General features: G+C 47.4%; 1 protein-coding gene across 3 annotated transcripts in view; it reads right to left on the reverse strand.

The window, feature by feature from the left end:
• The window catches only part of pak5 (p21 (RAC1) activated kinase 5), a 161,457-nt gene extending 154,747 nt beyond the window's left edge, over positions 1-6,710 (reverse strand). Inside the window, exon 1 of one of the 3 annotated variants that reach the window (XM_033026239.1) lies at positions 6,482-6,710. The gene's annotated coding sequence lies outside the window, so the exon portion shown is untranslated. Of the gene's footprint in view, positions 1-5,024; positions 5,289-6,481 lie in introns of those variants that run through there. The other 2 variants (XM_033026242.1, XM_033026240.1) reach the window with 2 other exon arrangements.
• Between the last annotated feature and the right edge of the window lie 6,237 nt (positions 6,711-12,947).

Consider the following 12,947-nt stretch of genomic DNA (forward strand, 5'->3'; position numbering starts at 1 on the left):
TACGGGTGTTGTCTGTACGGAGTTTGTACGTTCTCTTTGTGACCGCATAGGATTTCCCCAGGTGCTCCGGTTTCCTCCCACACTCCAAAGACGTACGGGTTTGTAAATTAAATGGCCTTGGTAAAAAAAAAAATGATCGCTAATGTGTAGGATAGTGCTGGTGTACGCGGGTCACTGGTCGGTGCGGACACGTTGGGCTGAGAGCCTGTTTCTGCGCTGTATCTCTAAAGTAAACTAAACTAAGAACCTATAGAATACAAACTAAACTAACATTAGATGGGTCAGACCACTGCACTATGAAGGCAATTCTGCGGCCTTTACGTGTAAGAATTGTAAGCTTAATATTCCAGCATGGGAGCAGAACCAACATCACGATCATTCCACAATTTTAATAGACAATAGACAACAGGTGCAGGAGTAGGCCATTTGGCCCTTCAAGCCAGCACCACCATTCACTGTGATCATGGCTGATCATTCACAATAAGTACCCTGCTCCTGCCTTCTCCCCATATCCCTTGACTCCGCTATCTTTAAGAGCTCTATCTAACTCTCTTGAAAGCATCCAGAGAATTGGACTCCTTTGCCTTCTGAGGCAGAGGATCTAATGAAAACATCTCTCAAAAATAGAAAATTATCAAGAACTTGAATCACATTCTCTACCTCCACATATAGATCACCTTTTTGGTCCCCAATAGTTAATTCTCTGTTATCTTCTTACACTTTATGTAGCTATAAAACATATTATTTTTAAGATTTCTCACCTGTTTTATTCTTATAGTTTTACATTTTCTGCTGCATTAAACTATAGGTGTCCCATATAAGTTTTTTTTTTGTCTTTATGCATATTGTCATCCAAGGACTTCGAGTCTGGCAGTTCCCTCTTCATTGCGGGAGCATATTCACCCTGAACCTATTCAACCTCCTTAAATACCTCTTATTGCTCTGAGACTGATTCATTTTCACTCAGCTGAGACCAGTCCACTCTTGCTAAGTCACTTTACAATCTAGTCTAGTTCAGTTTGGAGACGCAGCGCGGGAACAGGCCCTTCGACCCACCAAGTCCGCGCCGACCAGTGATCCCCATACACTAGCACTATCCTACACACTAGGGACCATTTACAGTCTTTACCGAAGACAATTAACTTACAAACCTGTACATCTTTGGAGTGTGGGAGGAAGCCGGAGCACCCGGGGAAAATCCACGAGGTCACAGTGAGAATATACAAACTGCTTACCGACAGCATCTGTAGTCAGGATGGAACCCGTGTCTCTGGCACTAGAAGACAGCAACTCTACCGCTGCGCCACTGTGCTGCCCCTAGTCCTACAAACCTTTACGAGAAAATAAAATCTAATACTTAAGCTTTCAGCCATCAATTATCTCTTTCACATATGGACTTCAACTCATGAAGTTTGGCTCATAGCTGCTTCCTCTACACAAACACTTCGACAATGGATAGTTTTAAAAGAACGCCATTTGGGTGAAAAGATGGAGAAACGAAGGGAAGGAATTAGAGCTTGGGGCTTACATGGTTGCAGGTATTGCCACCAGCAGTGTGGGTATACCCGCACCTCAAGGACCGCAGTGGACCGCAAGGACCCCCCCCCCCCGGGATCGATGCCAGTGTCTTCCATGGTACAGAAAATATGAGGAAAAAAACGTTTAAATGTGACATAAGTTTGTGCTATTTTTCTTTAAAGTTGGAAAAATGGTCAAGAAATAATCATAACATTTCCTGATTTTGCAAAGTCATACAAATTATGTTTTCCTCGGGGAAAAAAATCAGAGCTTTTTGAAAGTCGGCGTTCTCCTTTTGACATATATTTCATTTTGATTTGAAATTAGAATCATCAAACCATGACATTAATAAAGGGGGTATATGTTTGTGAAAACGTTACTTTTTTAAAAGTAAGAATTTCGAGAAATCTAAAATGCATTAGAAATATACATTTTTTCGCACTGAGTCGCTTGCCCAGAGTAGGTGAATCGAGGACCAGAGAACAGATTTAAGGTGAAGGGGAAAAGATTTCATAGGAATCTGAGGGGTAACTTTTTCCACACAAAGGGTGGTGGGTGTATGGAACAAGCTGCCAGAGGAGGTAGTTGAGGCAGGGACTTTCCCAACATTTAAGAAACAGTTAGACTGATACATGGATAGGATAGGTTTGGAGGGATATGGGGCAAAAGCAGGTAGTGTAGCTGGGACATGTTGGCGGGTGTGGGCAAGTTGGGCCGAAGGGCCTGTTTTCACACTGTATCACTCTATGACTACATTATACCTCCACCATGCATGAATGCTTCAAAATCAAATGGTCGAGATTCATTGCCATATACTCAAGCATGAGCAAGTTACACAGAAACATAGGAAATATGTGCAGGAAAAAGCTATTCGGCCTTTCAAGCCAGAACCGCCATTCTATATGATCATGGCTGATCATCTAAAATCAGTACCCCTTTCCTGTTTATTCCCCCACATCCCTTGATTTTGCTAGCCCCAAGACCTAAAATCTAACTCTCTCTTGAAAACATCCAGTAAAGTGGCCACCACTGCCTTCTGTGGCAGAGAATTACACAGATCCACAGGGGCTGCAGCGCCCCCAGCCCCGCCGGTTCCAGGGCCCTTGCATAGTACAGTACAATACAGGACATCCATGATGTCAGGGTTGAACATGGCACCAAAATAAATTAATCTCCTCTGCCTGCACATGATCCACATCCCTCCATAACCATGTGCCTATCCAAAAGCCTCTTAAATGCCACTATTGTTCCAACACCACCCCTGGCAGCGTGTTTCAGGTACTCACCACTCTCTGTGGAAAAAAGAATTCCGCACATCTCCTTTAAACTTTCTCCTGGGAAAAAGGTTCTGACTATCTACCCTTTATTCCCATTATTACTTCCATTAAATATCATTTATTTGTCATTTGCAGGTCAGATAATAGTATCCTTTCTCCTTGACTTTCTTACGTACCTGGTGAGAATAGGTCCTTTTAAACAAATCAATAATCACAAAGTTCTGTATGAACTCAGCGTGACTGGCAGTATCGGTGGAGGGACTGAATAGGCGATGTTTCGGGTCGGGACCCTTCTTCAGACCTTTTAAACAGGTCGAAGATAGACACAAAATGCTGGAGTAACTCAGCGGGGACAGGCAGCATCTCTGGATAGAAGGAATGGGTGACCTATCGGGTCGAGACCTTTCTCCAGCCTTCAAACAGGTCATAGCACAAGGGCAGATAGCACATATTCATGGTAATTTAAATAGGCTGATGGAACAATGAGCACAGCGTTTACAGATGCGACCCACACCACAGTCACAAACACATGATAATGTATTCAAGCGACACATAGGTTGGTATCAGCTGCACCACACACCACCGCTGTTCCTCATACAAATAAACTGCCCACAAAATGCTCTCTGGAAATCATTGGGAGGGACCTTATACTCAGTGGCGGACTGGCCAAGGTGTCAGCTTGCCCGATGGCAAGTGGGCCCCTGATGAAGTGGGTCCCCTATATCAAGTGGACCCCTGATGAAGTGGGCCCCTTTGTCTCCTGGCAACCAATATTTTTAGACCCAGTCCACCACTGCTTATACTTCCAGTCCTGTGAATATCCATAATTATTTTCAAGTATGTCTAGTCAGAGCTGAACTATAACACTCTAAATTTCCTACTTGAAATTCTAACCCGTTTTTAATGTTGCTCAAAAATGAATGTGTACAACGAATGTCTCAAACATAAACAGTAATTAACAAGTGAATTTGACTATTGTAAACACATGCTGCATGCTGCCATTCTGCTTTGCCTAAAGCATTCAATAAAATAGTAATCTGAAATCATTCTGATGAATGTTCAGTAATGGCATTAACTAGAGATGACACGAACAAATTCACAGAAATTGTCCTTGCCTTGACTAGAGTCACAACAATCTACGCAAAAATCATCCAGCACCTATTTACAAAATGCAATCATTCTTGTTTATAAATTATCACCACTACCCTGCAAAAAAAAACCTTTTTCTGCAGAAAATGCCAGAAACTCAGTAGATCAGGTAGTATCGGTGGAGTCTTTCTCGTTTATTATATTTACAGTGTATCATGTTTACATATTCTGTTGTGCAGCTGCAAGAATTTCATTGTTCCATCTGAGACACATGACAGTAAAACACTCTTGTCTTCATCTGAAATATTAACTCTTTTTCTTTTTCTGCAGAAGTTGCCTGATCAGCTGAGCGTTTTCTGCATTTTCTGCTTTTAGAAACATAGAAAAATAGGTGCAGGAGTAGGCCATTCGGCCCTTCGAGCCAGCACTGCCATTCAATATGATCATGGCTGATCATCTATTATCAGTCCCCCGTTCCTGCTTTTCCCCCATATCCCTTGATTCCTTTAGCCCGAAGAGCTAAATCTAACTCTCTCTTGAAACAATCCAGTGAATTGGCCTCCACTGCCTTCTGTGGCAGATAATTCCACAGATTCACAACTCTCTGGATGAAGCAATATTTCCTCATCTCAGTCCTAAATGGCCTGCCCCTTAAGAATCAGACAGCACAGAAACAGGTCCTTTAGCCCAACTCTCTCAGGCCAACAAAGATTCCCCATCTATTCTAGCCCCATCTGCCCGCATTTGTTCCATATCCTACTGTACCCGATCAAATTTATTTTCATTTTACTTTAGATTTCCAGTAAACTGCTATTTTGTTTTCATTTACAATACAGTTTCAACAGTCTTTTCTTGATTCGGAAGACTGTTTCAGACAGCATTGTTTAATTTCCAGCAAAAAAAAACTTTCCCTTACTTCAATCCCTCAAATCAAATAAATTATAGTGCACTGTGTGATGCAAACTGTCTATAAAACCATCATTGCACAAAGCCTATTTCAATACAACTCAGACCTGATCAGAAAGGGTTACTGCAATCAAACAAAAAAATAGCAAAAATAGAGCATATTGAAATTCCATATTTTAAAGCGACTTGCATTAAGGAACAATGATATTTCATGACACCAGCAATGCGACTCACGGCTTTGAAGAGGGTTTGCAAAGCCCACAGCAGCTGTCAGATGGGAGTACACCTATTCTTCTCCAGGGTGAAAGCAGGTACATTGACAGCCCCTGGACACAGCAAATAAACCCCCAGCATCACATACACACGGTGCAAGGCGGACTAATCCATCCCATGCTCTTTGTCTGCTCACGGTAGTCGGGGAGTTAATTTTTCTCCTCGCTCTCTCTCTCTCCCTCCCACACACACACACACCACGTTTGATGCAAACAATGCTCCTGTTAGAGGCGGGCTCTCATTTTTGTCTCCCTCCCACTCTTGCACCCTCTCTCCCTCGTTCCCTTCCTTTCTCCATCCCTCCCCCTCTCTCGCTTGATTTCCCTCCCTCACTCTCATTCCATCCCCCTCTCCTTCATTCCCATCACTGGCTCCCATTCCTTCTCTCTCTCTCTCCTTCCCCCATATCATTCTCCCCCTTCCACTCTCCCCATTCCCTCTCCACCTTCCTCCCTCCTTGCTCTCTCCTTCATTCCACCCTTCTCTTTCTCTCATTCCCTCTCCCCATCCCTCTCTTCCCCTCATCCTCATTCTATCCTTCTCTTACGCTCCCTCATTCCCTCCTTCCCTCATTCTCTCTCCCTCCCATCCCTCTCCCTGCTGATTCTCGCTCTCCATCATTCCCTCCCTCCATCTCTCATCCCTCTCCCCCTCCCTCCCCCATTCCCTCTCCCTCCTTTCCCTTCATCCCTGCTTCCCTTCCCCATTCCATCCCTCATTCCCCCATTCTCTCATCCCTCTCCTCCCACCTCATTCTTTCTCCCCCTTCCCCATCATCCCTCCCTCATCACTCTCCCCCTCCCTCTATCTCTTTCCCTCTTCCCCTCCCTCCATCCTTCCCCTCCCTCCCTATCGCCCTCCTTTGCCTTATCCCTCCCTTTCCCTCCTCCCCCCTCATTCTCTCCCACCATCCCTATTCTCTCATCCCTCTCTCCTTCCCTCTTCCTCTCTCCCTCCATCCTTCCCCTTCCTCGTTCATCTCCCCCCTCATTCATTCATTCATCCCCCCCTCTTCCTCTCTCCATCCTTCCCCTCCCTCCTTCATTCTCTTTCCCACCCTCCTCCCACTCATTCTCTCCTTCCCTCTCTCCCTCATTCATTCCCTCCTCCTCCCTCCCTCATTATCTCCCTCATTCATTCCTTCCTCCCTCCCTCATTCATTTTCCCCCTCTTCCTCTCTCCCTCTTTCCCACTATCCTCCTCCCCCTCATTCTCTCCTTCCCTAATTCATTCCCTCCTCCCTCCCTCATTCATTCTCTCCCTCATTCATCCTTCCTCCTCTCACACACACACATTCCCATCCCTCTCCCCCCTCCTTCTCTCGTCCTCCCTCTCTCCCCCATTCCCATCCGACATCCCTTCCTCTTATAACCCCCCCTGCCCCTGGTGTGTGAGAGTGAGCGTGTCTGTGTGTGTACCTGCGGCCGCTGCTGCTCCCCGCTGCCGGGCGGGAGGGCGGGCGGCGCGGCTCCCGTTATCCCGCCGCCGCCGCCATGTTACTGTGTGAGGGGAGGGGGGAGAGACGGCGAGCCCGGGGAGCGCGAGCTGACACTGAGCCCGGGGACGGAGCGCGCGTTGACTGAGCCCGGGGACGGAGCGCGCGCTGACACTGACTCTGAGCCCGGGGAGCGCGAGCTGACTCTGAGCCCGGGGAGCGCGAGCTGGCGCTGACACTGACTCTGAGTTCGGGCGCGAGAGTGAAGGGCCTGTCCCACTTGCATGCGTTTGGCATGCAAGGGGGGGGGGGGGGGGGTTCGGGGAACAGATGCAAAAAGCGTAGATGCTGGAATAATAACTCAGCGGGTCGGGCAGCATCTCTGGAGAGAAGGAATGGGTGACATCTCGGGTCGAGGCCCGTCTTCGTGACTGAAGAAGACCTTCGTCACCCATTCCTTCTCGCCAGAGATGCTGCCTGACCCGCTGAGTTACTCCAGCATTTTGTGACTGTCTTCGGTTTAAACCAGCATCTGCAGTTCTTTCCCATGCAAAGGGCGTAGAGTCACAGGTGCAATGGGCCAGGGAGCGGCTGCTTGCAAAGGGCTGGGCACCACCAGTGCAAAGCAGGGCAGGTGCAAGGACTTGGGTGCAACGGGCCAAGGTGGGATTGAATACAAAGGGTTGGGCATGAGAGGAGGGGATGGATAGTGTATTTTATATGTTAGAGTCGCCGTGCAGAATCGTTTATTTTTAAATAGATAAATAAGTTTTAATCAATATCTCCAATAATAGTGCAAAAGATGCGGAGGAATTTGGGGTAGAGTGTTTGCAGGAGCAAAGACTTGTTGAGGGGCTTTAGCTGCTGGAGGTCGTTCGAGTCACATCGCAGATTCTAGAGGCCCATGGCTTCAGGGAGAGGTGGGGCTGAGGGTGGTGGGTGGCAGACTGTAGGTAAGGAAAAGGGGGGCTCTAAGAGAGGCATCGAGCGAAAGACCTGAAATGTCAGGAGACGAAGGAAGTAAAGTTAGGAGAACTAGAATTATTGAAGAATTCGTCGTGCTGTTTAAAGTTAAAGGAACAAATCAAGGAGATGCAGGATTTAGAGCAGTGAATCCATTAAAAATTACCACCGCTTTGGAGAGCCAGATAGGCAGGGATTTTCAGGCCAAGATTCTGTATAATGGGATGTTAAGAGTTTGTTGCAAAGACAGAAAACAGTTTAATGATGCTAGGGGTGTGGGGAAATTGGTGGTCAAGGTGAAGAGTTTGGTCCCTAGAGGAAGACAGCAGGGAATAAAGGGAGTGGTGTATGGGATGTATGATGGCTTGTCTGAGAAGGAGATCTTAGAAAACGTTAAGGGGGCCCAGGTAATTGATGTTGTGAGATTTAAGAGTAGGAATGGAGTCAGGGACCCGCCGGTCCTGCTTACGTTCAAAGATGGAATACTGCCACAGAGAGTGTTTCTTGGGAGTATGGCGTATCAAGTGAGGGAGTACATTAAACCACCGTTGCGCTGCTATAACTGTCAGAGGTTTGGACATGTTGCTGGGTCTTGTCGGGGTAAAAGAAAGTGCGCAAAGTGCGGTGGAGATCATGCAATACAAAATTGCAAGGCAGAGGCTCCTAAGTGCCCTAACTGTGATGGGGATCATGCAGCAGAGTTTCGTGGTTGTGAGCGCTTTGTTCAGGCGAAGCGAGTGCAGGAAGTGAAGGATCAGAACAACGTGTCATATGCAGAGGCAGCTCAAAGGGTGGCTGGAGAACGCGGAGATGTGAGCGCTGGGACTAGAGTGGTGCTAGGAAGCCAGGTCACTGTGCCAAACTTGTCGTCGGCTTTTCCATCTGACATGTTGATTTTTAATAAGGAGTCATTTCTATCTTTTGTTTCTGATGTGCTGGTAGGAGCTAAGAAAGCAGCTAACCAGTCAGATATCATCAGGTTAGTGGTGGGGGCAGCTGAAAGGTTCCTCAGTGTAAAGCAGTTGCCAGAAAAGTTGCATCAATACATGACGGAGAGTCAGTGTATGGAGAGGTCACAGTTGTCGAGAGCTAGCAGTATGGAGTATGTCAGTGAGGTGGATGATGGTGATCCTCATTAACACCATAATGTTTTATATACTTCAATGGAACGCCCGGAGTCTGATTGGAAATGGTCAAGAGTTAAAGAGATTTGTTGATGAATTTAAAGAAGCACCAGAATTAATTATGGAGAGGATGGTAACAAACAGACTAGTTTATTTTTTAGAAACCAGAGGACTATTTGTTGATGTACAGAATGGCTTTAGGAATGGAAGGTCTACAATGGAGTCTGTATCAGTTTTGGATCAGGATATTAAAAGGGCATTTAGAAGCAAGGAAACAGTAGTGAGTGTATTCCTTGATATTGAGAAGGCATATGATTCTTTGTGGAAGGAGGGATTAATGATTAATATTTTTGACTTGGGAGTCAGGGGACGAATGTTCAACTGGATTAAGGATTTTTTATTGAATAGAACAATACAAGTAATGGTTGGTAGTGTCAGCTCAGAGACTGTAGAAATAGAGAATGGAACCCCGCAGGGAAGTGTTATCAGTCCAGTTTTATTTAATATCATGATAAACGACATATTTTGTAAATTAGAGAGAGGATTTGGTCTGTCTTTGTTTGCAGATGACGGGGCCATCTGGAAAAGAGGTCGTAATGTAGAGTTTGTTTTAAAACAGATTCAAAGAGTGTTAGTGTCTGTAGAGGAATGGGGGAACACATGGGGCTTTAAAATCTCTGCCTCTAAGACTAAATATATGGTATTTGGTTTTAAAAGAAAGTTACCTAAGTTAGGGCTGTATATGTATGGGTCTCTATTGGAGAAGGTAAAGGTTTTTGGGTGTTTGGTTTGAAGAGCGTATGACTTGGGCTGTGCATGTAGGTAAAATTGTGTTGAAGTGTGAAAAAGTTCTGAATGTTATGAAAAGTCTGGTTGGGTGTGAGTGGGGGGCCTTGACTATGGGTGTTTTGTGTATGGGTCTGCATCTAAAACTGTTCTGGCTAGGCTAGATGTGTTGCAGGCAAAGGCTTTGGCTTCTTCAGGAAAAAGATAAGCGCGAGGTGACCCCAAGAATAGTGGAATATCTTAATTCAATCAGTGAGAGCACTTTGATTGTTTTTACAGATGGATCTAAAGATCCAGTTAGTGGGAGAGCTGGGTTTGGAGTGTATGTGGAGCAGCTTGGGTTGAAGATTGGCCGGCGCATTTCTGATGGAAGCTCTGTTCTCACGACTGAATTAATGGCAATTCAATGGGCTCTATGGTGGATTGAGGAAGCCAGTTTTAGAGAAGTCATTATCTGTTCTGATTCTGCAGCTGCTCTTGAAACTTTAAGAGTAGGGAAATCTAAAGCTCGTCCTGACATTCTAAATGAAATCATGAGTGTGTTTTCTAGAATTGGGTTTGCGTGTAACATCACTTTTTGCTGGGTTCCCGGGCATGCTGGGGTGAGGGAGAATGAGCAGGTGGACCTCATAGCAAAGGAGAGTTTAAGAAGAGAAATAGATATCCATGTATCATTGGGGAGAGTGGAACTGAGAGAAATAATTAAAGAGGGCTTAACAAAAGAATGGCAGAGAGGATGGGAAATGGAAGTCAGGGGTAGACACTACTTTTCTATACAATCTGAAGTTAGGAAAATATGTTTCTGTACATCTCTGTCCCGTAGGGACTCAGTTAAACTGTGTAGATTGAGGTTGGGACACTGTGGGTTAAATTACTATTTGTGCATTGTAGGGAAACATGTTTCTGGCTTGTGTGAATGTGGGAGTAATGAGACAGTTAAGCATGTTTTCCTAGAATGTAAAAAGTATAGGGTAGAAAGAAAAGTATTGTTTGTTAGACTGACAGGACTTGGAGTTGAGGCTTTTTCTGTTTTATCTTTGTTTGGACACAGTGAGAAACATCAACTGATATCCAGGGCTGTTCTTCAATTCCTGCAAGTTACAGGACTGTATGTAAGAATTTAGTTCAAACTTTGACCTGTGGAGGGCAGTAATATGCTTAGCAGCGTCTACACTGCCGGAATCCTACAAGAAGAAGAAGTAGAAGAAGAGGGGATGGATACAGAGAGGGACCAGGTGCAAAGTGGGGTGGGAAGTTGTCAGGTGTAAGGGGCCATGAGAAGCAGGTGGGGTTGAATGCAAAATGTTGGGCACCAGGTGCAATGGAGGGGAGAGGGCGTCAGGTGGAAGGGGTTGGGTGTAATGTGCCAGGGACGGGATGCTTTCAAATGGATTGGCACCAGTGCAGAGAGAGGAGGGCAGGTATGAGTGCTTGGGTGCAATGGGCCAAGAGGAGCAGGTTGGTTGAATGCATGGGGCTGGACACCAGTGCAAAATCAGGAAGGCAGGTAATGGGCTAGGAGGGACAGGTGGGGTTTAGTGCAAAGGGCTGGGCATGCACTGGAAGACCTGGTGCAAAAAGTGCCATTCAGGTGCAGCGACTTTGGTGCAATGGGCCAGGGAGCGCTGCATGCAAATGGCTGGGCACCAGTGCAAACACAGAAAGTCAGGTCCAAGGGCTTGTGTGCAATGGGCCAAGAGGAATTGGTGGGATTGAATACAAAGGGTTGGGCATGAGAGGAGGGTATGGATGCAAAGGGTTGGGCATGCAGGTGCAATGGGCCCAGAGAAGCAGGTGGGGTTGCATGCAAAAGGCTGGGCACCTGAGGAGGGACCAGCTGCGATGGAGGGGAGAGGGTGTGGCGAGAGGTGTGCATGCTGGGGGGGGTGGGCATGCTGGAGGGATGGCGCAAAGAGGGACCAGGTGCAAAGTGGGGTGGAGAGGTGTCAGGTGCAAGGGGTTGGGGTGCAATGGGCCAAGAGAAGCAGATGGGGTTGAATGCAATAGGCTGGGCACCTGCGGAGCGACCAGGTGCAATGGAGGGGAGAGAGTGTCAGGTGCAAGGGGTTGGGTGCAATGGGCCAGGGAGGGGCTGGGTACCGGTGCAAAGGGCTGGGTACTGGTGCAGAGAGAGGAGGGCAGGTGCATGGGCTTGTGGTGCAATGAGCTCAGAGGAGCAGGTGGGGTTGCATGCAAAAGGGCTGCACAGGTGCAAAGGGTAGGGCAGGAGAGGAGGGACCAAGTACAATGGAGGGGGTAGAGTGTCAGATGCAGCGGGCCAAGAGGAACAGGTGATGGTCGAATGCAGAACACTGGGCACATGGGGAAGGCCCGGGAGCAAAGGGTTGGGCACCAAGGAGGAACAAGGGCTGGGTTGTAGTTTTCAGGTGAGAGGGGCCTGTGTGCAGAGGACCAGAAAGGGCCTTGCAAAGATGGGGTTGAACTTACAGAGTTGGGGTGGAGGGGAAGTGCTGGACGTAAAGGGCTAGGTATGATGGAAAGGCTGGCACGAGAGGGGTGGGGTCAAGTGCTAAGGGTCGGGGGCAATCGGCCAAGGACAGCAGATGGGGTTGAATGCAAAGAAATAGGCGTGAGGGAAGAGTCCAGGGTCCGAGGACAGGGCACAAGGATGCTGGGGACATCCAGTCCCTGTGTACACCTCACCTTCACATCGAATCTGTTCTCCCTTATATCACACCTGTCCCTATACAGTATCTTCCACACATCACACCTGGCCCTGTATGCCCCACACATCACACCTGGCCCTGTATGCCCCACACATCACACCTGGCCCTATACCTCTGCATCACACCTGTCCATATACCTCTGTACCTCACCTGTCCCTATACCTCACACGTATCACACCTGTCCCTGCACCTTTTCCCTCACATCACACCTGTCCCTACACCTCCTCCCTCACAATCAACCAGGAACCCCAGAGGTCCTTCCAGGTGAGACAGGTTCACGTGCACCTCCTCTGCCCACATCTACTGTACCTGGTGTTTCCAATATGGTCTGTACATTGCCAAGACCAAGTGTAGACTCGGCGACCTTTTCCTGAACACCTGCGCTCGATCGACCACGGGCTACTGGATCTCCTGGTTGCTAACCATTTCAACTCCCCTTCCCATTCGACCTTTCTGCTCTGTGCCTCCGACATTGTCAGTGTAAGGCCACATGCAAGCTTGAGCAGCAACACCTCATATTCAACTTAGGTGGCTCGGCCCTTTGGCCCAACTTGCCCACACCGACCAACATGCCCCATCTAGTCCTAGTCCCCATCTCACCAGTCCTACACGCCTAGGTTTGGCCCATATCCCTCTAAACCTGTCCTATCCATCTACCTGTCTAAATGTTGCTGGCCGCTGATTTCCTCCGGGCATGGTCCCTGCTAGTCAATGTGCGGGGACAGCACCTCATTCGTCTGCCTGTTCGTTTTTATTCCTCCGGTTCTGGGGGGGGGGGGGTCATGTGGCGCCATCTGGTGGTTGAGCCACATAGATCGAACCCTCGTCAGTAGAGGTGGAACAGTCACATGACCGAGTTTGGCGGGAGTTTGCAAGGAAGATCGTCATC

The sequence above is a fragment of the Amblyraja radiata genome, chromosome 8, assembly GCF_010909765.2.
Source record: "Amblyraja radiata isolate CabotCenter1 chromosome 8, sAmbRad1.1.pri, whole genome shotgun sequence".
Lineage (NCBI taxonomy): Eukaryota > Metazoa > Chordata > Chondrichthyes > Rajiformes > Rajidae > Amblyraja > Amblyraja radiata.